This window comes from Aptenodytes patagonicus, chromosome 5, assembly GCF_965638725.1.
Source record: "Aptenodytes patagonicus chromosome 5, bAptPat1.pri.cur, whole genome shotgun sequence".
NCBI classification, from domain to species: domain Eukaryota; kingdom Metazoa; phylum Chordata; class Aves; order Sphenisciformes; family Spheniscidae; genus Aptenodytes; species Aptenodytes patagonicus.
In genome coordinates, this window is record NC_134953.1 from 11,984,531 (window position 1) to 12,011,573 (window position 27,043).

A 27,043-nucleotide genomic window follows, 5' to 3' on the forward strand; every position below is an offset into this window, starting at 1 on the left:
TTCATGGGCATGGTTCAGGAGTTAGCAGTTTGCAATAAACAGTTAGGATGTGGCCACCCTGTTACAGGGTAAGCGAAACTAATAGCATGGAAGAGGACTGTTCCATGCTAGTTGGCATTAGTACCAAAAAACATGGTCAGGTACATATTAGCCCTCTTAGACAAGCCACATGCTGGCTTAAATCAATCTCAATAGCAGCAAATCATAGCTTGTTTGCCTGAATGCTTCTGGGGAAATTAATTGTGCTTACAGTTCTAGAGGCTAGGCTGGCAAAGCAGCGTTAAAAAAGAGGACCATGATCTGAGTCATTGTGAGGTCCCCACTGACAGCTTTCACCGGCTTGCTACCTGACCTTGCCTATGTCCTTCAGGGCCTACAAGGTGATTTTCTTGTGATGAGAACACTGCTGAGTTATTCTGGATTCACATTCCTAAAGATGAAAGTTCTTGTTTACCCAACAGAGCACTTACAGTATAGGAAATGCCAGCGTTTTCTCTACAGAGCCTTGCTAGCATGACTTAGTCTTAAACCGGAGTGTCTGCTTCTAGAGTAATAAAGCCTAATTTAGTTTCCATGACTAATTCACTGGCAGACATCTTGATGGAGAACTATCAGCTATGTTACCTAAAATGATGATGGTTTTTCAGACAGATGGAAACTCAGCATCCGGTGCAGAAGTTCATCTAAGATAAGGCCACCCACAGCCAGAACCTGATCCTGGCTTGTGATCACCCTTAGTCAGGACTGCACTCTGTTCCATTGCCAGTCTTGTAAGTCATCATGTTGCTCAGAGTGTTAGAATTTGACATAAAATGAAAGTCCATAACATCCTTTCTGGCAGTGTTACAAATCATTAGATCAAGTGGGAGAAAAGAGAGAACGCAATATCTTCTCCTATACTCAATATCACAAAGCAGGTACTTTGGAGAGAGCTCACTTACCCTCTGCCCGCCATCAGAGGCTTTGCACTGCAGAGGTCACAGCAATGTCATCAACTGTTGGCACACAGAGTCAGGAGACAGTGTGTTGTGGGGAAAGGAATTAGAAGTTTTGACATTCAAAATGTACAGTTAGAAATGTGTGGGCATGGGATTCACTGAAGAAGAGAGCAGGTGGTGGTCAGCTGTTAACAGCTCAAAGCCTAGAAAGTCCTTGCTGCCCTGTTGGGATTCCCCTGGAGTGAATGGCAACACTGGAAGATAAGCAAAGTGCCAACTGGGAAGGAAAATAAGGGACAAAGATTCCAATATGAAGGAAACAGAGAGCAAGGGAGCTTGCTGGGGAGGATAAAACAGCGTTGGGGTTGTTTTGAAAGACCCCCTGATTCAAAGTAGGATGGAGGGGTGATTGGTGGAGGTAGATGAACAAAGAGAGGACAGGGAATAGTGACTAATAGAATAACTAGGAATGGCAATTGCTTGAATGACCCATACGGTAGAGACCAGTAATGACACTCCTTACACTCTCCAGAGTAGTTGTCAGTAGCACCTGGTAGAAAATGGTGCTAAACAAACAGTTAACTTCAGGCTAGTGACAAGCGCTCAGACTCCAGACCGCCTGAAACTTGTTCTGGCAAAGGGCACTGATTGGCTCCCAGGCTGCTGCTGTCAGCAAGGAGGCCAAGGACCAAACACTCTTTTCCCTCTTGGGGTGGTCTCGCTGGTCTGAGTGAGCTGTGTGTGTGGCAGAGACCCTCTCCCTGCCACTGCTTGTCTTGTACCTATTCTGCAGACAGAAGGTCTCTGTCTGCAGACTTGTTAAACTGGCATCTTCTATCAGCAGTAGATTCACTAAAAGAAACATGTAGGAAGGGAGAGTTTATTTTGCCGATGCTCTTTATTTTAATCATACAAAGAAAATGACAATTTTTATATAGAAGCCATTAGGGATGCAAGAGGCGTCGGTTCCTAGCTCTGGGGTTCTTTCTTTTAACCAGACTGTGGCAATGCAAATACAGCCCATCATGATATTTATATCTTTAATTCTTGCATTCACCACATTACTAACACACTGATGGGCCCCTTGTTCTTCATTTGTCTATTTCCTTAAACTTTCTGCCCCCTTTTTTATTATTATTATTTTTTCTGTCATGTGTGCAGTTCTTGAAGGTCAATCAGACGTCACGGATAGAGCCATTCTGTTCAGGGGCTCGCAAGCAGCTTGTTTATGAATGAAGAAGGCTTTGTGAACTTCCAGGGACCTGCTGAGCTTTTTTATAAAACTACCAGTGGGACAAGGAGCTTGGGAAAGTAAAGGCCTCTTATGGAAACAGAAAACGGAGGCACACTGCCAAAAAACCTGGGCTGACATTCCGGTTTGTCAGAATCATGTCCAAGCAACAAGTTTCTAGAAAACAGATCGGGTATCTACATATCCAGGGTTCGAGCCTACCATATGTGAGCGCAGGGCAGTATCTATGCTGGGAGGCAGCCACAGCAAGTGGTTAAGTCAAGATTTGACCATAAAGGTGTCATAAAATGAGCAGACCAGGAAGACCAGAGCTTTGTGGAACAGAAAACAGAAGGATAAACACAGCTTAAAGAAAAACCATTAAGGGACCATGTCTGCAATGCAGGCAATAGCAGATGCATATTGATCTAATACTGATTGTTACAACTTTTTAACCAAATTTTTCCTAGCTTAAAATCAGTGTTTTGTGCAACTGAAAAGATATTCTTTAGTTAGAGGCATGCACAAACACTTCTAAAAAAAATGAAAAATATAGAAATCACAAAGTAAACACAGGTAAAGACAAACAAACAATTTTGACTGCAGTGCAGTATCTAGCTCATGCAGATAATTTTGAGGCGAATATTTTCTTCATCCTAATATCCTGAATATCCTGCAGAGTTATTAAACACATGACTAGCTTTTATATATACATCTGGTAGGTTTAATGGAAATCTACACTGCGATTTTGGTAGTTTTGATGAGATCTTTTCAATTGCTATAATCTGTATAGGACTTCTTAATTTTCAAAACATCCAAGAAGCTGGAAGTTTAGTTTGAGAAATGACCACAGAGTTTTGGGTAGATGAAGATTAGTGTCAGGCAGGTGAAGACTGGGGGAGGGAACAGAAGTTAAGGAATTATAAAATTCGTTACTCTGTGCATTCTTATTTTTTTACTGTGTTATTTCTTTTGCAAAATTAGCACCATGCCAATTGCCATTGTTGGGATGATACCAGCAGGGAACAGAGAAATCTAAAGGAAGTGGCTCAGCCCATTCATGTTTCTACATCTTTCATTTTGTTTGACTGGGCTTTGCATTGTTAAGAGTTTCCTAGGGGAGCGAGTTAATACCAGATATGATACAGCCTGCTCTGTAGTAACCCTTGGAAGTGTACTACTACTTTTGTCAAACCAAAGTGTGCAACTGATTCTTACATATTTTAGGCATCAGTAGAACAATTAGAAACAATCTTTTTGAATCTCTTGGATTCTGTTTGAATCTCTTGGATTCTGTGGACCTCTTAGGTATGTAGCATCCCTACTGCATTTAGCTGGAGAAAGAGTAGAGGACCTAGCAGAATCTTTTAATTGGCCTAAATTTCCTTTCCTCTGAATTAAAATTTAGTTGCCAAGACAGTGGAAGCCAGCTGAATGTTGTTTACTGGAACTTTCGTTGTTGTGCTCATTGTCCCAGTTCCTTCAGGGAAATGCTGATACCGTCATGAAAGCAGATTCAGGAGCACACAGCAAAGAAGAGGTCTAAGCCAGGCCTCCATGTTCCTCCCTGACATTTGGCTGTGCAGCCCCTAGGTACTACATGTAGTCTTTCTCTGAATGTCTTTGGTATTTTATTAAACAATGGTAACAAGGACAAAATCTGAAGAAAACAAATCAGTAGTCCCCAAAGCTCCATCGCACCAAACAGCCAGTGCAGTTTGAGAATGCTTGCTGACATCAAAGGAATAATGAGTTGTGGAAATCTTTGGTTACAGATACTTCTTTCTTGTTTATCACGCCGAGAGTCAGATTTTCTCCAACTTACTTTCCAACTCTTGCCTTCCCATCTCTGCATCATCACCATCATCATCATCATTCCTTTTCTCCTTCTTGCTCCTGATCACCTTGCCCATATGCCCTTGTCTCCTGGGGTATTTCTAGTTCCATGCAGTCATGCTTTTCTCTTCTTCTCGTTACCTCTGAGTCAGGCTACTTTCACATGTAGATGTGGCACTTAGGGACATGGTTTAGTGGTGGACTTGGCAGTGTTAGGTTTACAGTTGAACTCGGTGATCTTAAAGGTCTTTTCCAACCTAAATGATTCTGTGATTCTATGATTCACAATTAAGCCCTGCAGATAAAAGAGGAACATTTCCCTTAATCTCAGATTTGATGTTTTAGCCAGCAGACTGAAACAGCAGTTGTGGGGAAAACCCTGATCAGCCCCTGAATCCCTCATTTGAAATATACTCACTGTAGAATTTAACTGTCAAGCTCTATCACACTATTGCATGTATGCAAACATTCCTTTTTGCCCCCAATGACTTAGAGTTTTTCGAATTGTTTTTAGTGGGGAAGACAAAAGGCTCATCTCTGGCATAAGAGAAACTAATTTAAATTTCAAATCTCTTTTTCAGCATAACCTTCTGAAAAAAAAGTTGTAAGAATGTATTTAACATGCACAAACCAACATCTCCCACCTAATTTCATTGTTGGAAACAGCTAACCTTTTTCAGCACAGTGTGCAAAATAAAATAATAACAGTTCTCTGGCAGACACTTAGCATGTGAAATTTCAGTTCTAACAGCTAATTTTGGCAAAGTCTTGTACGTATCCTAAAAAATGTAAGGCATTGATATGCCTAATGGCTGTAAGATGAATACTGGTCACCTTGTACAGCTTGGGGTGAAAAATCACTTTAAAATATGGTCTTTGTTTCGATATTTCAGAATTCTTTAGAAATGCACATTAAATCTCCCATGCTCCAGCTGTACTCAGTGTGGGTGTGGTTTCTCCTCTATGTATCTATCCTGTATTAGATCCAAAATTATGGGGTTAATTTAGAGGTGAACTATTTTCTCAGCTGGGATTGCAGGCCTTGCAAAAGTTGGAGGTAAGAAACCCACTAATCAAAGTGAGAGCAAAGTTTAGAGTGACTGAAGAGTTCCTGAGTGGGACTTAAAGATCGATGGCTGTTTTCTTCAGAGGAGACAGCTGTACAACTGAGGAGCAGAACCAGGAAGGAATTTGCCTTCTGTATGGGTGTTAGGATGAAAGAAAGAAGACTGACTACGATATATTTAATGCCTTGATTGGAATCCCCAAAATTGGCAAACCTAAAATGTTCTTGGAGAGAAGATTAACACTGCAGAGGCCATTGAGTGCTGTTCCCAAGAAGGAAAAAAGTTGGTTGGAAATCAGCTCAGAGGATCAGATCACCATGTGAATCACTTCATGGGTTTTGACTGACAAAGGAAGACTGAAGCCAAATTACAGTGACTCCTGCAAACTTACCTTGAAGGGGACAAAATCCTGATCAATAGAGCTACTGGGCTAAACGGAAACATTCATTCTCTTTGTGGAAATGACGTCTCACTGACACCCATTTAGCAACTCCAGTTGGCCTTAAAGTGAGGCCTGAACTGTGGAGTCACAATTTCGTATTCTGTGCCCCATCTGCTACCAAAGTTTCCCCCTGCTTGTAAGAGTGAAACCCTACTGCAAAGGTCCAGCCTGATGACTCTGCTGCTAAGAATTCCTTCTTTACCGAAACTTGCCATATAAGGATTCAATAAAGAGAGTGGATTTTTATTTATGCCAAAATATGTTTTGCTGTTTGGAAGCTATTTGAAAATGTTACGGTCACTAATTGATTCAATATTTTTTGACAAAACGTCGGCATGGTTGAGGCCTTGCTGTTTTTCGTAGACAAAGTCAGCACTACAGTTTGTTTTCATTCTTTTCAAAGGCTTTGCAGCACATGTGATACAAACCCCTCCTTCCTCTGCTGATCTCCTATGAGCTTAAAGTACAGATGGCAGAGTTTTCTTAGGCATGTGCATAGATTCAGGAGGGGAGGGCTCTAATAATCACGCAAGCCTCTCCTTCCTTCCACTTCTGTCAGCTCCCACTCAGATCCTGGCTTTAAAACTCCTTCACTGGTGAGCTGCCCAGTGCACTGCAATTGTCTCCATGTCTTGTAAGGGGCAGAAGGATGTTCAGCCCATCTTGCAGCAGCCAGAGCAGGAAGTACTCCTGCCAGCTATACTGCAACTAAAAGCCTTCAGTACTGTAGCTAGGAGACCTGGGCTTTCCTTAGCTACAGACACCAGGTTCCTGGAAGTTTTAGGGCCACCCAGCTAGAGTAGCTGGTGGCAGTGGCAGTAATAAGGCTGGAGCAGTTCCTGTTACAGTAGGCTGAGGATGGAAGGGAGGCAGTGAGCCTCTGCAAAAGTCTATATTGTAGTAGCCACAGTAAACACCCCTGCCTATGATTAAGATATTGGTCACCAAGCACTCACTGAATATCCCTTTGTTGTAGGCTGGAGAATAGCAATCTAGCCCTGAGGGCTGTGGGTCAGAGTCAAAGGAGACTCTTAAGTGATGCCCATCTACAGAAAATGCCAGAGGTGATGCAGAATGGCATCCTGGTACTGAGGGGAGGAAGGATTCTGCTGGGACTTTGCAGAGGGCTTGGTAGAAGAAAGAACACAGAAGATTTCATAAGCTAAATATTTCCCAGTTCCAACTCAGGAAAAGGTATTCTTTAAATCCACAAATAACTCTGTTCTACACTTGAGAAACGTCAAGAGTCCATCAGAACAGTCCCACTCTGCATGTGTTCTCCAACTCACCAAGTGATCTCACCTTGGTGCCCCCGTCTATATGTTGCTCCCCTCTTGTTCCTTGCTTTGCTTATTACACTCTCTAAGTACTTCCTCTCACCACTATTTTTCTCCCTGCTGCTCCTAGAAATCTAGCTATCTTTAATTATTTGTTCAGAGCTCTTCCTCCTTTACCCTTTCCCAACCTCTCAGGTGTTCTTTGCACTTTCATCTGGTACTAGACTGGTAAGGAACCTGCAAAAAGCTTTCCAGAAAGCATGTCCTGCTTCTTCTGCTCATCTCTTGTCCACAGTGGTTCATGCTTTGTTTACAGGTGTTGGTTATTTAAATGTATTTTTGGCAATAATTATTCTTACAAGGCAGGAGTCTCTTCTATATGTAGAGACTGAAACTGTATAATGTCACGCTAGCTTCGGGCAAGACTTTGACCCAGTTGTCCACATGAACTATATTTTAGTTTTTATTCCAGCTCTGGTCTGGAGTGGACCCACTGACTGTAAATGAACTCAGGCATTGGACACAGACTGTACATGATTAATTTTTGTTCTGATGGACAATTCACACACAACAAACCAGACAAGGAGCTTCTGCAAACTCAAGCCCAGCTACCAAAGGCCAAGGTGTAGCTGTAAAGATCTCAGACTTGTAAACTTCAAGTGGCAATGGGCAAGGAAAGCCCTGGCAAAAGTTTAGGGAAGAAGTTAGTGAAAATATATTGGACACTTCTTTGAAAGCAGGGATCAAAAGGCAACACAGTAAAAATTACGTAGCAGATGATTGGTCTGAAGAACTCATTGGCACAGATGTCATGGAGACTAAAAGTTTACTAGGTTTTCAGAAACGGTTAGATGAATGTGAACATCCAGGGCAAATTACAAGGAATATAAAATTCTTGTGCTTTGTAGAATAAGCCAACTGTAACAGAGAGTTCTCTTCAATTTACAATTGCCTTTTGCTGTTAAAGCAAAGCTAGTTACTTTCTGCTCTGATCATTCCTTTCCTGCATTCTTTCTTTTTGGCATACAGTACTTCAAGCAAGACCTGAAATTCTGTGCGATTTCCATGAAGCCCCAGAGGAGGCTTTAAGACAACTGTGACCTCTTGAGTAATGAAGCTATATAATCTTATCTGGAGAGTCCCATGTCAAGACCAGAACTTATATTGTATATAACATTTTTTCCTGAAATTGTGAAATGTTTCAGTATTTTTTTATACCAAACCAATGGTTCAGAGAGCTCCTCAGTATAAGTACTTGATTTTCTTACATAGTGATAATTGAAAGCACAGTGACTTTTGCTCTTAAAAAAAAATATTACTGGAAAATTTCCAGAATGTTGATCATATTCCAATAGGAGAATTTATTGAATGGATCATTCCATCCTGCAGTTTTGTTCCCTCTACTTCTGCAAAATTTGCATTAATTTAAAATAAATCTTTCTTTGGAAGTCTAATCAAATGTAAAAACTGTCGTCGAGATCATTCTTGAGGAAACTGGTGGCCTGTGGGGAAGCAGAATGAAAACCAGGACTTATTTCTTAAAGTTTTTACCTGTGTAGGTCTTGATGTCTTCAGACATGGCATGCTTATTCTGCTCCTTGGTTGCATCAATAACATAGATTGCACCTTCCTCTCCTAAAAAGGTGTGATTGAACAGCTGCTGCTACGGGACCGCTGTGACCTAGCAGTGCAAGAACACACCTGTTGAGCTACAAATAAGGTACTGATCTTCACAAAAGCCATTTAGAAATGCAGACAGACTCAGAATAGTTTCCACCCTGAGTCTTCAATGAAAGTGCACCAAACCAAATCTATTTGAATGGAACATAAAGGACTCTTGCTATTTCACTCCAAATTTCCATCTCTGGATGAGTCAGAGGCCCCATTATCCCAGGTGTCCTATGACTTTTCCATAACAGCACCATATCACTGGGGCTTAGGTGATCTAGAAGCACAGATGGTGCTGCTAGCTTGGCTACAGAAACAAGAGTGAGTTAAAACATGCTGTCATACTGATACACAATTATGCACTGTATTAAAATTTGCAGGTGACAATACCAATCATGTCTTATGGAGATCTGAAACAGAGCCAAGGATTTGCGTGCAGTTTCTGAGAAATTCTCGAAAACAAAGGTCTTATTTCTATAGCAGTAATATTCTGTAGGGGCAGGGGGATTTTAACATGTGGGATAAGGCATGATGGGTAAAACAAACCATCCCAAAGTGTTGGAGGTGAGCATTTGCTATATCTGAAGTGAATATGAAGGTCTCTTTGTAGCTCCTATTTAGCACTTCTTAGGCAGTTACAACTGTTATTGAGTTACCATTAAGTTAATGGGGGCTTTGCTTAGTCTGAAAAGAGCACAGAATTTGGCCTATGAAAAACTCTGGGCTTGGTCCTATTCTTTGTATGCCCACTAAAATAAAATTATTTTAATCTATAACATGTTGGGACTACACAACCTCAGAGCTCTGTTGTTGCATTTTGCCTGGGTTTTTGTTCTTAAATTTTCTTGTTTTTTTGTTCTTAAATTCTTAAATCAAGAATTGCTCCAGGCATTTGTATAGTGAATGATTAAAACTTACAGGATTCAGATGGCTATTGAGAAGGGCAGATGAAGGAAGCATCAAGAAATCATTCTTAATTTTCCAACACCCAAAATCAGAGCCCCTAGCTGGATGAAAAGTTCCCTTCTTATTGCCTAGAAGTAGTTTCTGTAATTGGCAAAATTGCCTGTTATTGTTTGAGTGTGTTTGGATCTCCTGCGGTAGGTTTTATATGTTTGAGAATTGACTGGAAAGAAAAGCAGTGGCTTTCCCAAGTCACTGTTTCATTCACACAGACCGAGCTGTAGGTATGAGATTAACAGGGTCTGATGAATGGAGCTCCTTCTCTCTCAGGCCTATTGGAAAACAAAACACATACCGGCATACATTTGAGCAACTGTGAGTTGACTTTGGAGAGCACTGGTATTTTTACACGATAACAGTCCATTGGATTCCCTCATAAGTCTTTCAGTTCTTCATTACATAAGGACTTTTCCTGAACTGCAGGGCAGAGAGCAGCATGTATGTAATCCCTGTTTCACACTAATGCATCACATGTGCTTTGGATTTCAAACATCAATATTTGTAGGAACATACAGTAGGGCTCTTTCTATGAGCAGGGATTGGATTCTCACACTTACCACCCTTCACGGACTCTCCATAATTCACTGAGCATGGGCTTTGCTTTTCTTTATTTAAATTTTTGTACTTTAAAATTGCCCCTTTATATTTAAGTACCGTAGAACCCTCCAGTAACAATCCAGAGAACTACAACATGACATTTACAAGAAGAGGCTTTCTTATAGGTGAACATTGCTGTACAGTCTTTACTTCTCTCCTAGGATTATTGTTTTAATTGATCTTACCGGCCAGGTTTTCATCAGGTGTAAATCAGCACATCTGCACCGATTTCAGTGGTAACATTGATTTACAGCAGCCAAAGGATTAGTCTAATCTGATTCCTGTCATACCTGTAGACAGAGAAACGTGTAACAATATTTTTAGGAATACCCCTTTATTGACTGGTTAATTTGTCTGGAATAGTTTTTGTGGACTGATCCTCTAATATTACAGAGGGAAGTAACAAACAACCACTGGTCTCATTGATTATAGGAGGTCAAGACACAGAAAGAATTCCCAGGCTTGTACACCCAAAAGAAAGGTGTTGTAATCCCTAAATGTAAGTCCAAAGTTCCCTTGGTGGAATCCAGAATTTAGTGTTAAGTGCCAAGAGTCCTGGTACAATAGGTGGGTCAAGGTAGGCGTCTCAGAATGGGAATCAAAGCAACCAGCGCTGAGAGCAGGAAACCATGTAGAGTAACCAGTTGGAAGTGTTAAGCACGGAGTCCTCTTTGAAACAGAGGTTTGTATTCTAGACAGCACACAGGTTCTTCCATCAATTCAGGATCCAGTGCCATGAATCATCTCCTGACTATAGGCACCTACAAGTCTTTTTCCAGAGAACTGAGCAGGGCTCATTGTTTTCTTTTAAAACACAACTGCAAGCAACAGAGTAGCTAGTAATTTCACCCAGAAAGGAGGAGAGCTGAGTTCTGCGCCTCCCCACACCCTGCTGAAGTCTAAGGGGGTTCAGCGTATCAGTTAATACTGAGGCTACGTACTAGTGTGAGGGGGAGTCACTTTTGACCCCTGCAGAAGCTTTCCCATTGCATTCAGACTTCACCAAACATCTAAATGTGATCAATTAAGCTACAAAAGGACTATATTCTTCTTTTAGTAACACCATGGCAAAACTAATCATATTAGTACAATTGCACAGCAGATGTTGGCCTTGTATGTCTCAATTATTTCACCTGCTTGGGTTGCAGGCTTCAAAGATCTCAACAGAAGAAAGTGTCCTGTTTCTAAATATGCTGTTTGCATTTATCCACAATTAATCTGTAAAGAAATAATGAAAACCTAGAAAGTAGCATTCTCAGAGAGAATTGCACTCATTTTCTTTTGCGTGCTCACAATGAAATGCTTGTGAGTGCTCATAACAGCAGACGGCTTCTGTTAACTGCCTTTCGCCTGCTGAGTTAAACAGAAAGAAAAATGTTAATGGTCAGAGCTTGTCAGCAGTACATTGCCATTCACGTTTAGTCACACTTCACTATTGTTTTGTGTAGTTGTTAGGATACAGATATTTCTAGGGTCAAAAAGGGAGTGGATTCATCCCTCTGGAAACTTTAATAAAGTTTCAGCTCATGCAAGCCCTGCAATACACACAAAAATCAGTTCACTGACTTCTAAAAAGGTGAATCAGTGGGCAGTGTGAGAAATGCTTATCATTTCTGAATTATCTGCATGTAATATTTTCTACTTCTTTTATAAATGTATGTTTCCACTGTAGCATAAGTAAGAATACATTCTATTTTGCTAATTTTTTCATCAAATTGCTTCAGAAATACCAATAAACATGAAGGAAAAGATGCAAATGGACCTGAAAGCAGATAAAGCTCAGTCATAGGATTCAATAGATCTGAGTTTAATTCCATTCCCTCAGTGACAATGGATAATTCACTTGGTCTTCCTGTGCCTAGATGTAAAATGAAGTGAATACTATTTTCCTCTGTGCATCTTGTGTCTTTGTGCTGCAGGATCTTGGAAGGAGAGACAATCTCTTGCTATGTCTTCAGAAGGTAACTTGGTGAGACTGGGTGCATTATCTGATTTTTTATTTGTTATGTGGAGGATATAGTGATCACTCAGAGCTGAGTGAATACCATTCTGTAAGTCTAACTCACAATCTTATGCTCTTTAGGTGAGGACAAAATTTGCTTTCCTCTATAAATCCAGTTTTTACTGGCATCTCTGCTAAAGCACTTTCATTCTTACTCTGTTGAGTTTCAAATTTGGCATGAGTGGGCTGTAGGCAGTTGATAATTTGACCAAGTTTTAAGTTATTTGAATAAGCTGTTTCAAAGTTGCAGAATTTGGTGAGGAGGAGAGAAAGGTATTTTATCAAATTTCTTCAGTGCTTTTCTTTTCCCCTTTGCCCTGGCCTACCAATCAAACAGACTGAGCTAGAGATGTTAGAGTGCTATGTAAAATCTGGTAGGCTGTACTATATGGACCCTAATAGGCTGTTGAACCAAATAGAGTCTTCAGGCTGTTGAAAAGCATATTTGGAAAGTGATTGAGTTAGGAATTTTGGAATAGCATGCCAGAATCCAGCGTATTCCCAGGGGGGCAACCTATTCTGGTGTTCCCTTGCAAGTTCATTAGGCAGCTGGTTCAGCCAAAGAGGTTACAAGCAGCACAGTCAGGGGTGTAGCAGAGAGTATACGACAGGGATAGTGAGGATGACCTCTCTAAGGCACACAGAGGTTCAACAAGCAGAAGGAATCTTTACTTGAGTGCATTTTTCCATTCCTTACTAGGAAAATACATATAGTGTTGTCAAATCCCCAAATCAGAAATCAAACCCCAAAAAATCAGGAAATTGGCTTTGCATGACAACCAAAAGAACTATAGGGCTTTTGAGCACAAGAAGTTTGGAGCTTATTTGCTTCACATCTTGGACTTCTGAAAGTGATGTTTTTTCCTCCTGCAAGAGTTAGAAACAAACACTCAGACTTGTAAGTCCTGTGATAGATGTGCTTTTGCTGTTGTTGGTTTTGTTTTATGGCCTAATATGAGATGCAGCAGTCAATGACATTCACCTGAAATTGCAGTGTGCTTTTAAAGGCACCTCATGTTATTACCACTGCTACATTGAAACAAAAAAGGCTTTTAGAGGCTAAATTGCTCCTGATGTTAAGCAGGTATGCCACAGAGGAAGCGATCTCCCAGTTTTCTCTTGTCATGAGTGGGAGAGATGAGGTGTTCATTAGCATGGTGTAAGAGCCTAGCTCCAGTGTGGGTTCTGTGTCCTTTTACAAAGGAAGAAAAAGAGATGAGGACTGGATTTTAGACCCAAACTTTTATATGCAGAAAGGCAGTATGAATGCAAATACTAAAAAGATGCTGTTTGCATAAGCCTTTGCCCCACAGTGTCTGGTACTAAGGGAATGGTAAAACGTAGCTTTTGCTATCTCAGAGTAATCAATGTCTTAAATCATAATTTTCCCTGTATATCTGAATCAAAAGCATTTCAGTATGTGGGAAATAACTTTAATATCAGCAACAACTGTTTACTATTGAATAGTTCTTTGAACTTCAGGAATACATTAAGTTGTAGCGGGTGAGATATTCTAATTACTTGTCCAGTTTTGAAATTTACCCATCAAATGAAGAGTCAGTGAACTGGTACTTCATTGAGCTGCATTAATCTTAACTATAAGCCTAACAAAAGCCCATTTAATAAAGAGTGTGTGAGAACAGAAGCAGGGTGCCTCCATCTCCAGACTACCATGTACAAAGCCTCTGCACAGCACTTGGTATAGTGAGCCGCTTGGCACTTCAGGCAGGTTTACCCTGGCCATCACACTCTCTGGCCTCTGTTCTGCACCTCCTGCCCGTACGCCATTTCATAAGCCACATGAAAAGGGCTTAAGTTTTCCTGTCAACCTAAGGGTGGGAATGATAAGATTCCCCTCCATTCTTTCTGGGGCAGATGTGGATCAAATGATTTAGTGTAGAACTGACCTAGACAGAAACAGTGCATTTGATTTTTAGGCAGAAACATAAAAAGGACATTTTTCTTGAGAAAACCTTTGCAGTCGAAAAAGTTGTTTTAAACTTTCTGTTTTAAATCTCTGTTTGCTGCCAGAATATAGTCACAGGAATGGCAAGTAGGATAAGGGAAGTTCATTACTTCTGTTTATAAACCCAGAAAACCTTCACTGAAATATCTGGGGCTGATCAGCAAATAAGAATTCCAGTTTTTAAAAATAGATATTTCAAATTCTGTTTTTGTGGTGCATTGCCATGCAAATGAAACATTCCAAAATAGCCTATCAAAAAAACCTTACCAAGGACTTGTGAGACCCAAGTTCACACCCTTGATGTGTTTGTCCTAGAGGAGAAACTTCAGTGTCATTTTTCTTTACGCGTGTGACTGCCCCATTACAGACCGTTGCCTGTGCTAAAGGCTGCTTTCGCAGTTTGATCAGAAATTCCATCTTGGACCTGAACTTCCTGCTTGAAGTTTCACCTCAACCACTGCACTGCGTGAGGGTGAATCAGTAATTCCCAGCAAAACATTTCTAGCTGAAAAAAATATAAATGTATGGACCAGCTCAAAGTGTGACTAGTGCTTGTGCTGATTCGTTCAAGGATATTGTGTCTCTTTTTCCAGTCCTTTACAGTTTGAAAAGAATGATTGAAAGTCTTGAATACCTGCCTTAGATCAAAAGGCTTAAGAAGCTCAAAATATTAATCTTATCTAAGTTAAAACAAAACACCTACAAGAGGGAGAGATTTCTATTTTAATCTGTTAGTAGAAAAAAAATCTTAACAGTTTATATAACAGAATATAATTCACTAATGCAATAACTTGCCAGAAGCGTGGTAGATTCTCTATCACTGGCAGGTATTTGGAAAGACACCCATGATAACTTTAAAAGGTACACTACAGATTAACCATGTGCTATAACATTGTTGCATAAATCATTGTGTGGATTTGTATAGATGATCATAGTGGTCTCATATGGTTTTAAAGTTTGTCTATGAACCAAAATATGCCTCAGATAATGCAAGATTACATATCCTGCAGGACTCTGTCTACATGTTTATCCCATATCCTGGAACTTCCCTTAGAATTGCTGTTCATAAAATCAATTATTTGAGATTATTCCTACCTGGCGTTTTTGTTCTGCCAGCTATACACCCGGGGTGTCACGCCAGAGTGCGTAACGTACCTTGCTACAGCTCTGGGTGGAGGGGATTCCAGATATACTGCTGTTTTGTATGTCACTGGCCACATGAATCATGTGCCTTTAACCACTTATGGAACAGAAAGCTTAATGATGGACTTTCTTCCACTATTAATATAACAGGTCACTTGATAAATATGGAGCCTCAGGCAGGCTTTGGATTTAATGGCCCCAAAATTCAGGTATGCTGGGAGCAGGGGGTTGGTGTGGATTTCCGTAGGTGTTTTGCCTCTTTTTTTTGTTGTTGTTCTATGTGCTCACTGAAGACTCTGATGTCTGAGTGAAGTGGGATGACTGAGCATCTAGAAACTCTGTTTTATGATTTCTGGTGCCTACTTCCCCTTGTAATTGACAGTCTGCGTTCTTCTGCCTTTGTGGTACCATGTAGTTCTGCCAAGCCACATTAACTCAGCCTTACATCTCCTGGCCTGTGCCTCCCCTGGGGCACGGAGCCACGTGTTCAGGTCCCAACACTGACAGATGAAGGTAAACACTTCAGGATAAGCAAGTCTAATGCTCCTTATTTGCACACCTAGGAAAAATTCAAAGTCAGCCATTCATCTCTCCTGTTCAGTAAACACAGAAACTAACTAGGCTGCACTGCATGTGGTTCCCCAGGGGATTGTTTTCATAAGACTTCATGTGAGGATTTTTGTTCCTGATTTTGAAAACATTTTGAGGTTGGATTGAGAATGTGATGTCCTCATTTACAGCCTTTCCTGAACCATAAATCAAGGGATATGTAATTAAATGAAACAGATAGTCAAAACCTTGACTAAGCTGTTTATCGAGCCTGGAAGGGAAAGGGATTCTGTGGTTTCACAAAGACCTAATATAAAGATCCACTTATAAAATCCAGTTGTCAGGGTTCAGGTGTGGTGGCATTAATGCATCATAGCAGCTAGCACTGTATGCTGCCTACTAAAGAAACCCATTTGCCTAGTCAAAAAACTGGACTGTAGGACAGTTTGCAATAAGAAATGAGAGCTGTTCAACTCAAATAACTTGCTTAGGCCTGTGAATTATTTGTTTGGGGTTTTTTCTATGAACCAAAACCAAAATACATTTTGCCCCCTCCCAGCATTTTTTCTAACATTACTTGTAAAAGGGGAGATTATTTTTCTTTAGAATCAAGTGATGTGTTGCATCTTCTAAGATGCTTTAAAATTTGATTTTATGAAATAAAATTACCTTTCAAGTAAAGTGCTCTTTCTACTTGAAAAAAGTTCTGAATGGGAGAAGAACAATGTCAGTCTTCTTGCTGGAAAAAATTTCCAAATACATGTTTGTGAAATGTTTCAGTTGGAACAATGGTGCACTTCAAGATTTTGACAAGAAGTTTCTGTGAAAAAAATCATCATCATACCCAAGGAGCAAAAAGTAGATGAGATTCTTGTTTTTCATTTCTTATTTCTGAGTCAGTTTATATGAACTGGGTAAGTTTCCCTCTTTCCCTCCATCTAACCCTCACTCCCGTAACATAATTTGGGCAACCCCAAACACCACCGTAATGATGGTCACTATTACAATGGTTTGATTTGGGTTTTTTAATGGCTTATTCTATGATGGTGGAGTTTAGAACACAAGGTGAGAGGTCAGGAAGTCGCCATCCTCCATGATTTAACTGGTGGGGCACTTCACTGGGTCTCTGCATTGTAGCACATTGCTCTCTGGAGAAGTGAGTGCCACTGTAAGTCCTGGGAGTGCTGGGGCTTACTTTCTCAGTTTTCCTAGCTGCTGGAAACATCCCATTGCAGACAGACTGATGGGCCCAGAGACTACACAGGGAATCAGCAAGAGCCACGTTAGAAGTCAAGTCTGGGCACTCTTTTGCATCTTTTCCCATGTTATCTGCTGACGCTTGATCAACTGTGTAATGCACTTGGATGCCACTTCACTGGTTTCACCATACATTTATATACATATGTAGATATATGTATACATGTTTGTTATATTTATTATACAACTATTCGTGTAAGCAAATAGGGTTTCCTGTGCTTATTCTTAGTTCTGCCTCGGAGTACTTTTTAACTTTATACTATCCAGCTTCGTCAAGTCCAAATTGTGTTTTTCACCTCCTTTGCAGATATATTGTGAGCAAAATTCCTTAAAATCATGGCAGTGCATCCCAGGATGGGGATCTTTCCCTTTCTTTGGTCCCCTTACATTCTTGCACCACACGCACCTCATTATTGTTTGTTGGAATCTGCATATAAGCAGTAAGTCACTACGGTTTTCTTCACCACTGCCTTGTATTTGCTGCTTCTTCCCTGGCAAATGAAAAAATCCTTAAAGGACCACACATAGCAGCTGATGCATTCTGGATTGTCCCTGCTGGGGACATTTGCCCATGTCCTGGCCATCTGACAGTATTGTCATCTGTGAACATTTGAAAAATGAAAGTAACCCTAGTGTCAGGGGTGTGCTCTCTTTTGCATCTCAGGAAATCCACACTTTCATAGCTGCTGGTGCCACTGAGCTCCACTTTTCTATAGCTGCTCAAGCCTCTCCACAGCAATGGATCTACAGATCTCTTCAAGACTGTGGAGAAGTTTTGAACAGCTGCAACTTTTACTAAGGTGACAAATCCAAAGTCCTATATGGATCCGGGGTTATTTGTTTGTTTGTTTGTTTGTTTGTTTCAGTTGCAAGAATTTCCAAATGCAAGACTGAACCTGAAATGGTACCACCTCTCAAGGTCAGGGAACTGATCTCTCAAGATTAGCTTTTCCAGAAATCACTGCAGGGATGTAGTCGGTGCTGGGAAGATGGGATGTGTGCACACTGATTCCTCTCCTAAAGAGATGGCAGCAACAAAGGCAAACTCTTGCTCAGTGTCTCCAGGAAGGTCAGGATTCAACAGTTGCTACTATCAATGAACTCAAGGTACGTTTGGAGAGGTTGTATTCTATCATCGGTTCCCTCCACTAACAGTGATATGTGGCTGGAGGGTGAATGGAAGTTGTCAGGATTGAGATTGTATGGGAGGGTGTGGGAGAGCTGGGTGCTAAGCATGGAATTGGCAGCAGTGAGCTGCAAGGACAAACTTAATGACATTTTCCACTGGCATTAAAGTTATTTCAATCTGATTTTTAAATTTGCAATGGATTATAAAACACACATTTGAAGAGAGAGTGCTTAAACCATCTTCCTAATGATCAATAGGATCTTTTAAACTTTAGCTGATTACTAATGAAAGTTACCAGTTCTGTCTCTTCAGAACTCCAGCCTGAGAAGCATGTAAGAACCATAAAGTTAAAATTCCACACACAAAATGTGTCTAGCTGGTAGCAACCAGAATTATGCATGACTTAAGACGTGGGGCAGAGGTGTTTTCTAAGTACTGATTAAAGGTGGGACATTGTCAGCAACTTTTTTCTGAAACTGAGTGCAGCAAAAAGCTCCTTCCAAGATGGAGATTTTGCAGTGATTCTATCCTGCTTACCTCTTGGTCTGTGATTAATTAGGATCTACTAGGCTACATGCTGCCTGACAGAATACACTGTTTATCTGTGCATACAAGCAGAATCATAGACCACATAATAACTGATGTTTAAAATACAGATAATATTTTTTGGACTGATTAAATGGTTTTGTTGTAAGTTTAATTCATTAGAGATTCAGGCTTAGATAATGAGATACTTAGATTACTAGAACCCATGGGTCTTCATGGGAATTAAACATGCAAATTATTTCTTAGGAATGATGGAACTTAATTTTCATTTCCCCAAGGATGCAATTTTATACAAGAATGAGACTGCATATACACAATCTTTTTCGCATACAAGTGACAAAGGCTAATATAAAATCTGAGTGCGACACAAAAGGCTGGCTTGGGGCTCTTTCTTCCCATTCCGGAAAATCATATTGAAATATATTTTGAGTTCACCTTTCTAAGGAGAACAGCATGCTTGCAAATCAATAGCATTACTTGCTCAAAGAATGCAAGCATGGCTTTGCTAGGAGGAAAAATCATTTCAAGCTGTGCATCGTGTAAAGTTGAGACACGAGTAAGCCCCCAAGCCCTGTACTTCATCAAGTACCAGATATCAGACCACGCACTTCACAGAACTCTACGTACATGTCTGGCTGGGAGTTACTTGTTTCACTTCATGCATTTGCAATGTGTGTGTGGCACTGCAAAGTGTCAGAGGTTTAACGCTCTTGCTGTGATGCCGACAGAAAGGTAGGCAAAAAGGCAGCATTCACTGGCTGTGCCTCAGTTGGAGCAGAAAATCCAGCTAAGACTGAAAGAAGAACTGGTACACAAAGCTCTACAAGGCTGTGTTCTGACTTGCTGCTTCTTTTTAAATGCTGCCTTAAATCTAGATGGCACAGCTGATGTTTATCTCTTGTGGAGGGCTGGAGTATTAACAGTAAAGCTCTGGTGTGAAATGAATCACCCTGAATAACCAGGAGCTGCACTAGAAATATCTGTATCACAGAAGCTGTACAAACAGTACTGGAGGCAGGCCCCGTTCCAGCAGTCCTTTTGTGCTCTGCAGAGGTTTTGAGTGAATACTTACCATTAAGCATATGTTGACATGTTTTGCTGAACAGAGATTGATTTAAGTAATGCATGTAAATGTTCTGCAGAACTTGAACCTCTGTTCCAGGCTGCACATGATCAAAATAACAATAATTTTAAAACATATACTGAGAAGCTGGCTTTAAAGAATACTGTGAAGGGTGAGAGAAGGGCATCTACAGGTAGAAATTCTCACTGATCTGGGGAGGAATTATTACACCATGTAAATGTGTAAATATCTTAGAAACTGAGTGAGGGTTTGGATTACTGGCCTCTAAATATCAGTAGGGTGTCAGCTGCCAAATGAGAGACTGCGGACTTGGATTAGAAAGGAAGAGCTATTTGGCTGTACAGTAGTCCTTTGATTCATTGTGTGAGGCTTCTTCAGGTGTTTTACAGGGGAAGCTAAATGAAGTATCTAGTGTATCATCTTCATCTCCTGAGTTCTCTGATGTTTGTCAAACTCTAATACCTCTGGCTAGTGATTTGTTATCTTTGAACAGCGTCTTAATAATGTAGGTAACTGCTAGGAAACTGTGTGCAGCCTGCCCAGCTTTTCTGTTTTCTTTTAGCTCCCAGGAGAGGAGGAGTCAGGCTGCCCAAAGCCATAAGTGCATCATTGTCCTTCACCAGCTGCGTATGTGTAGTGTCTCTGGAACTGGTTCTTGGACTCCACTGAAGTCACTCTAGATTTACACCAGGCTGAGATGGGAATCAGGCTGTACAGCCCAGCAATTAGTCATTTCAGCTTGGGTCTGTCCTTTTTGTTTCATAATTCTGTACAAAGCAACTAAGCCAAAAAGCTATTAGGAAAAAAAAAGTGATTGACCAAATTTATTTTGTATTAATTTTGTGCATGTGGGGGTTTCTGTGGTTTACCTTTTTTGTAGGTGGCAAGAAGAGGAAGCACATGGATTTCTGGCACAATGTTCACATCAAGGGAGGGAAATGCCATAGATTGAGGGAGCAGGTCAGGAAGGGTGGAGAGAGAAACAAACCACATTCTGAACATCCACTGCCTAGAGGCCATGCAGTGAAGTGGTGCAAATAATATTTGTTTGTTTGAAATGTCTTAATTTGGTTGCAAGTATGTAACCCTTAAGGTCATTTTGGAAAGTAACACTTTCAAAAGTGAAAAATATATATATTTTTTTAAGTCAAATCCAAAATGTTTCAAATGTCTTGAATTTTTTTTCATCTATACCTATTTCAGACTAAACATATTGCTGAATTTAAATTGTCAAACATGGTCTTGTTAACAGAAGTCCCTTCACTTATCTCTTTTAGTAGTTAATAGGATCCCTGACCTAAAATTTTCGTGTGATTCCAGTTCATCACAGAACAGAGCATAACATCTTTGGACATTCCTGACCTCTAAGAAAACCACACGATAAACAGTAGATTCCTGGTTTAGCTCTATTTCCCCCTGCAGAGTCTAACCACTTGCACTGATAGCTATTATCATTAGCTGTCAGTAAATAGCTTACTTATTAAACCCTTTAAGATCAATGTCAAGGCCTTTAAGTGGGTCCATGTTGTACCAATATATAGCAAGAAGGCCCAGTGCAATGTGTTGTCATCTGTCTTTCCCTTACCATGAAAGAGGCAAGTTGCTACGTGTTGTTGATTCAGCTGGAGCTCCTGGGTGGCCCATGTGCAGTTGGTCACAGGTAGATGTATTGTAGCAGTGCAGACAAAATCCTGGATTATTGTGCTATGACTGGTTCCAGGAAGAAAGGTATATCCTACCAGCCAGCTCGTGATGTATAAAAAGTATTCTTGGCCATTGGTACTGTTTTGGCGCCCAGAAATGGGAGAGGAGACCAAGAGGTTGCTGAAGTGGCAATACTTCAACAAAGAGGAATGTCCCTCCAGCTATTCACCAAGTTTTTTTCTATTTTGCTTCTATCCTGACTTGATCTCACTGCTTTTTATCCAAGAGTTGATTTTTATCCTTTAATGATACCACAGTTCAATAGCATCAAATGTGCTACATATGAATGGACCAGGATGGGGCTATTGTTCTTAACATACTGCTTGTAGCAAAATCCACTGGCCTCTGATTTTGTGTATACAATATATGTACACGGTGGATAAAGGCCAATCCCCACCTGTCTGGTGAGTAAAGCACATTATACACTTTGCTTTTCTGGTAACAAATCTACTCCAGTTTACCAAAGAAGCCCCTATCACTATTGGACTTCAGGTTTTCATCACAGTACTGTGTAAAAAGCCTTGGTCCTCAGACTCTTTCAAAAGGTATCTGAGCTGGAACAATCTCAGGCTGGGTCAAGAACCAAATGCAGCACTATAAATTGCAAACTTTCTACCTGGCATAATCTCTGAAAGCAATGTCCAGGGTATACCCAAACACTTGTGGGCAGCAGGTAGCATCTTGTCCTTCAGTTTATCAGTGGAAGCATCAATTCACATGGTGTTATTTTTCTTTCATTGTATCTGAAATGAACAGATACGACCTCTATAGAGACTTAGGTCATGCATTCCCAAACGTATACAGTGATACATTTATGTGGATCTCTGTGTCCACACAGTATTCTGTATACCTACATATTCTTTAGGCTGAGTGCCATCCTTCAGAGCTTAGCTTCTGGCATTTTCCTGTAAGGAAAGGAGAGGGACTCCTCATCTCTACAGCAGCCCACTTTAGGAAGGCCAGGATACAAGAGGGCTGTGGAATCTCACTGACTGCAAGCTCACTGTCTGATACTGAAGATAAGTTTTAAAACATTCTTTGAAAGGAATAGCAAGATATTTTGTTTTCCAGTTTCCACAAGAGACTTTTCCACTTTGTTGATTTCTCCAGCTGAGAAGTAAGGAATCCAAATAAAACTAGTACATCAGAGAAACAGAAGATAAAGGATCCCACGTAGAACTTTGACACTGGAAGCATTTCCTCTCTTTTATATACGGAAGTTCACTCACCTTATTGCTTTTGCGGATCAAATGCAATGCACCAAGGAGGAGCTCCTTGCAAGCCCTTTCTGTGTCGCCCTCTTTCTGCTTTCTTACCTTGCTAGGGATGTTAGTAGATCAGAGTCCTAAGGGCAAAACAAAGTTCATTTGGCCAAACATGTGGCCTTTAAGTTAAAGGGTGATCAGCTGGAGAAGTATGCTGCTATAGTAGCGGTGATCTCTGAGCTGCCTACGTGCTGGTTATGTAACCTCCCCTCCTATATAACTATAAAATATTTGTGCTTGCAACATATTTACATTTCTCTGCAGCTTTCCACAAAGCACAGGTCCTTGCCTGCAGAAAGACATCCCATGGTCAGGAAAACACTGCAGAACCTGGTCTTATTGTGTAGGCACAGTCTCATTGTGTAGCTGTTCCATCCTTTAGAGCTGATGAGCACCTCTAGGTTGATATCTGGCAGCTGGTATCTAGAATATCAGGCGCTTGGATGTGGATTGACCTGCAGGGTAGAGCACTAAGAGAGAAAAACACTTTTTCTTACTCCGTTATTTCATTGTACGTATTTGTACTGGTGAAAGAGTAAGGAGTTAATATGCAACAGAAATCAGTGCTTAATTACAGCCTACGGATACTAATAGTCCAGATAGTCTAGAACAATAGAATGATGCAGCTGTCAAAGGGAGTAATTGATGTATTTCATTCTGAAAATGCTCCTTTGTATCTACCAAGATAGGAATCCCAACCTCCTCTCTCCTCCTTAGCCGGTAAAACAGCTCCCTCTACTGCAGCTATGTCAGAAGTCTTGCCTGTAACAACCTGTGCTTCAGGTTCTTTGCCAACAGCATATTTATAAGCTACTTTCAAAGAGCAAAATAGGTGTTTTCAAGGCCAAGTGAGATGGTGAACAGGTAAGGGGAGGACTTTTTGTCTTTCCACTTGCACCATATCCCAGCTGTTGGGATGGGGGTGGCAGAAGTCACCATGATCATTTTCTTATACAAGAAAATCTCAGTATCTCAGTGCTTTGATCACAATAGTTAACGAAAAGCAGACAAATGTTTTCACCTACATACTGAAGAGATTTCTAAATTTTATTTTTAAGTGTGGGTAAAATATGTGAGATGAAGAATTTTGGAAGCTGAAACCTGTTTAAAATAGAAAGGAAAGAATTATGAATGGAGTCTGGCCTTGCATTCCAGAGAGCAGAAATTCAATTTCTGACCATAGGCTGATTGCTTCATGTCTCCGGGATGGGTTCAGTATTCCCTTGGCAAACATGGATAGTATGAGGATAAGTCCTGATGACTGTAGACTGCTCAGAAGCATTAGTGAATGTGATTTTGAGAAAAAGCAGGCCCACAACAACCCAATCTAGTGCCTCAGTGGTAAAACGTTGATGACAGATATTGGCTTAGTCCATTAAATAACCCAAACCCTAATCCTACTGTTGCTTTAATATTATTGCATTTTCAAGAGCATTCACTGAAAGAATATGCAGACAGGAGTTTATACTTTACCTAATCAGCATAGTAATTCTCTGCAATATAAAAATAGACATTAATTTTCAAACTGTCTTTAACCCATAATGTGAATCCTCTTAGTCAAACTTGCAGAAGGACTTAAAAACAAAAGAGGGAGGAAATGTGTCCTGTGTCTGATTATTCCCTCCCTTTAGTCACAATGCCTTGTTATAAAAACTAGCTGAAAAGGTTATCATTTAATTTCATTGCAAAGTGAAATAAAAAACTGAAAAAAAATACACTGCATTATGATAATTCTGAAAAAAAAATATTTGGAACTGTCATTGTTTCAATCAAAACATTTCAGCATTCAGAAATGAAAACATTTCATGTTTTTCTCTGCCTGATCTTATCTGAAATACTTTGTTGAAATTACACAGAAAATGGGATCTGGAATAAAAAGATACATATAACCATATGGTGGCAGATAAATGCTTTGAAATGCTTTGAGGCAGTTCAACAAAATGAAATAGCCTGTACTTTTTGCAGAACAAACTCAAAAAAAAGATTTTAGTTTTCCTGACTCAAAGCTGATCACTTTTTAAAGACTTTCCAAAATATTGTTACAGAATAGACCTTGTCTTACGCTTTCTGAGTCTCTAGCAAGCAGAGAAGCCAGATCGCTCTCTTCCTGCTACCCTACCACAACTGCCATCAGTTATAATCCTAGGCTTACGATAGGCCTGTACTTACGCAGACTGGCAGCTGACCCAGGGGAACCTCAGTCTGCGGGTGTGTTGGAGAGTGTTGAGAGAACAGAGCCTTTGAAAAGAAGGGATGGAAAGCCTTAGATGAAATTCTGTGACTTCAATTGTTTGTGGGGTGAGGTTCATGACAGAGACTGATAAAAGAGAAATAAACAAAAACCATGTGGCTGCCTTGCTGTGTCTCCATCAGCAGAGGTTCTGTGGGGACTAAGAACTAAGCATGATGCCAGCTCCTTGTGTCAGTTCTGGAAGGAGCTGAAAACAGGCATGTATCTAGAAGCTGGGACATCTTGTGTTCCTCACCTTTTAGTCTGTCTAGCTGAAAAGTATCGCATACACCTCTGGGCCTCATTTACAAATAGTTCCAAATCAGTTTTGCAGGAAATGGCCCCTCAAGTGCAGAGTGTAGAAGGAAAAAGAGTGTAAGGAGGGCAGCTATACTGGTTCCTCTTCCAGCCTGGCAACCGGTTGTTAGAGATCCTTTCCCAAACACAGCTTCTGAGGGAGGAAGAGATTGGACACAGCAGCAGCTCCCCATGACTTAAGCAGGATTACTGGGCCCAGGGCAGAACAGACTGAGAATGAGGGGAGAGGGACAGAGATTTCACCAAGGATTCTTGGACAGAACAAGACACCTATAATGTTATGTGAGTGTGTGAAAGGAAAAAGACAGAAAAGATGGTTGCAACCCCAGCAACTAATAAGGCTTTGGAAAGAACAGATGTGAGCTGTCAGTGCTGAGCTGGAGTGGGAAGAGAAAAAGGCTGTTGCTAAAGAAGTTTAGGAGAGAAGACAGACAATGGGGAGGAGGGGAAAGTCTTTAAGTGGGAGGAAGGAAAAGGAGACAAGAAATAAAGACTCTGCATGGGAAGAAAAGGAATAGGGAGTCTGAGGGGTTGAGAGAGAGAGAGAGAGAGATGAAAAAGGGGATTCCTTGCAGAAAGAGCTGTGTGAATATGCAATGCAGTCTTCTGATTTGATCTCCAGAGCAACTGAGTTTCCATATCAGTTCCAACTAGCTGACTTAGTGCAAATTATGTGCAGCTAGCTGATCCCCTCTGGGACCTTCCTAATCAATCAGGGAGCCTCAGTTAGGCCTGTTAGCTTAAGCTGATAACTCCACAACAGTGCTGCGCAGACACAAGTCCAGTGTGGGACAACTGTGAATAGAAGTCTGAGTTAAGTCTACAGTGAAGATCTACTGTGTGCATTTACAGACCGTTTACTGCAATGTGACAATGATCTCAACTGGAACTATGGGCTCCTAATGTAGTACAGATAATACTTAAAGGACAAAAATTAATATTAGAGAGGGAGGAGGAAAGAAGTTATGCTTTTGTGGTCCTTGCAGCAAATAAATGGATAATAAGCCTTGCACTTCTTGTGCTACTGGTTTTGACATGGAGAGCGGCTAATGAAGCCTTATTTTCTGCTTGAATGCAAGGAACAGACTTGCTGTTGGACTTGCAGAAGGTCATTCAGTGATGCTGGTGATTCATGGTAGCAGGACAGTGGTCTCCTGAGAGCAGTCATGAAATCTGAATTTGCTAACTGGAAATAATGATATTGTGGTGGAAGGCTCTCATCTGTTGCCAGAGACTCTTAGCGGAAGCTTGTTCCAAACCATGTTTACCACAGATGTCTCCTTTCCTTTCTCTCACCAAGACCCTTTCCTGGCACATCAAGATGAGAAGGATCATGCAATTTGCCATGTCTCTTGTCCAAACAACAAAAATTTTGGAAATTCTGACTTTACCCAGAAGAGGCTTTAGGGGAAACAAATTAGCTCTGTTCACCTCAATAGTGATTAAATGTCAATAAAAGTTTTATTTATGTGAAATAGAACTTACTGACATCTAGACCCATATTTGAACCTCTCCAACCTCTGCTGGAGTCCATGAGAGTTGGACTCGAGCTCCTTGTTCCTGCAGAGGCTAGGAGGTTGTGGAGACATCGTGATGGACTGTGGGGACAGAACACAATTAGGGACTTGGAGGGCAGTGCAGGAAGAATGTGAGACTGAACGACAGGCTTCTCTTTTCTGCAACTTTTACAAGATGTTCTAGTGTTTTTTCTAGATTTACTTAAGCAGAATCAAATTCATGATGTAAAACCTTTAAATGCTTTGAAATGGAAACTGCTTACAATGTCCCATTTAGCTTGTTTTGATCACGGCTGAAACCTAGCAAGAGGTTA